Source organism: Acomys russatus, chromosome 23 (assembly GCF_903995435.1).
Source record: "Acomys russatus chromosome 23, mAcoRus1.1, whole genome shotgun sequence".
NCBI lineage: Eukaryota > Metazoa > Chordata > Mammalia > Rodentia > Muridae > Acomys > Acomys russatus.
The window spans coordinates 38882258-38884356 of NC_067159.1; the positions used below are offsets into that span (position 1 = coordinate 38882258).

Here is a 2099-nt window from a genome sequence, read left to right on the forward strand (position 1 = left end):
TCATCTGCTCAACATACACAATGGTTTGCTAGTTATACAAGATCATTAAAAGAGTTAGAAATTAAATAGGTTCTGTAATAATTACTTGCCTGACAGACACGGCTTAAGGGAAGAAGGCTTTTATTTTGGCTCACAGTTTCAGCCCATCACAACGCTGGAGTCATGGCAGCAGGAGGGTGGAGGGGTCTTACTTCTCACATCTCGGTGGGTCAGGAAGAAGAAGACTTAGGCCAGAAGTAGAAGATATCACCTCTGGAGACTGCCCTGGCAACCCGTTCCCTCTCCTCAACATTCTACAACCTTCTAAAACAGGGGGCCTCAAGTGGGAACCACAGTTGCAAATGCATGAGCTCGTGGTGAGCATTTTACATTCAAATCATAACAGGCCCTTAAGAAACAATAGCTATCGGGGCCAGTGAAGTGGCTCAGCAGGTAAAGGCATTTGTCCCCAAGCCTGACAACCTGAGCTTAATCCATAGAACCATCTGGTGGAAGGAAAGAGACACTGCCATAGCTATTGCTGCTGCTGGAACCTCCACAGCCACCTTGGTTTCATGGCTTAGCAAAGTCCTGGCCTCCACCACCATGAGGGCCAGAGCGCCTGCCTCCAAAGCATTCTCCCTTCATTGGTCCAAAATTTGAAGACTGATTGCTGTAACTGCCAAAATCACTGTAGCTCCTACCACCTCCAAAATTGTTTCCGTTGTTACCAAATCCATTACAGCCATCCCAGCTTCCACCATATCCACCAGCACCATGGCTGCCACCAATGCCACCATGATCACTGAAGGAAGTTTCCTACTCGACCAAAATTGTCATTGCCACCACAACTGCCTCCATGACCACCACCAAAGTTCCCAGAGCCATTCCGACCTCTCTGGCTGGGCAAAGCACTAGCCATCTGTTGCTTTGACAGGGCTTTTCTTGCTTCACAGCTGTGGTCATTCATAGTATGAGAGTCATGGTCATCAAAGGTGACAAAAGCAAAGCCCCTCTTTTTCCCACTGCCTCTGTCAGTCATGGTTTCAGTCACTTCAGTTTTCCCATACTGCTCAAAGTAGTCTCATAGGTGATGTTCTACAGTGTCTTTTTAACACCACCAACAAAGATCTGGGGCAGAGATTCCACCCAATGTGTAGCTATTCCAAAGACCAGCAGTTCTGCCCCTGAGACGTGGAGCCTCCTCCTCTTGGCATCTTCAGATGGACAAACTAGAAGTAAGGGCCACCAAGAAGGAATTGGTGAGATGCTGAAACACATACTGATTTTGATCCCCAGAACCCATATAAATGTAGAAATAAAGAACCAACTCTACATAGTTCTCCCCTGACCCTCACACAGTAACTGCAAACCACTGAACATTCACACACATTTTCCAATTGCCAAATTTTTACCACTCCCAATATTTACAGGGTCATGACCCACAGCCTAGCAAGCTGTGACAGAAGGGTGCTCTGTCCTTCCCCACACTGTGCGACCTCCTTCCGATTAATAATAATTTACCTCCTTCCCTATGACTGGCAATATGGGTTGGCTTCTCTCATTTAGTTGGGTTGTTTGTTTGTTTTGTTTGTTTCCAATACTCTGGCCTCACACATGCTGGACAAGTGCCCTTATTTTGAGTTGCGTCCCCAGCTCTTCTTCACTCTTTTGAGAGAGAAAGTCTCATTGAGTTGCTCATGTTCTCCTTGAAGTCACTCTGCAGCCCACACACATCTCACATGTGTGATTCTTCTGGCTCAGCCACCAGAGCAGCAGAGGGTACAGATGTGCGCAGCAGGCTCAGCCTGCAGGCCATCTCTCCTTGAGGTGTAGGAAGGAGAAAAGACTTGGGAACAATCAACCCCCTTTCTAGTCAACCTAATATCTCCTCCATATTATTTTGTGAATTTTTTATGTTTCTGAGACAGGGTCTCATATAGCCCAAACAGACTTTGAACTTGCTATACGGTTGAGGTTGGCCTTGAACTCTTGACACTCCTGCCTTCACTTCCCAAGTACTGGGATGACAAGCAAGTGCTGCCACACTTGCTTACCTTGTTAATTGTAGGTTGTACACATAATTCTTGGAAAGGTCCTTTATCTTTGATGTATTGACA

General features: G+C 46.4%; 1 pseudogene; it reads right to left on the minus strand.

Moving 5' to 3' along the window:
• Positions 1-468: 468 nt before the first annotated feature.
• Positions 469-1260, minus strand: LOC127206429 (heterogeneous nuclear ribonucleoprotein A1-like 3; annotated as a pseudogene).
• Positions 1261-2099: the final 839 nt, after the last annotated feature.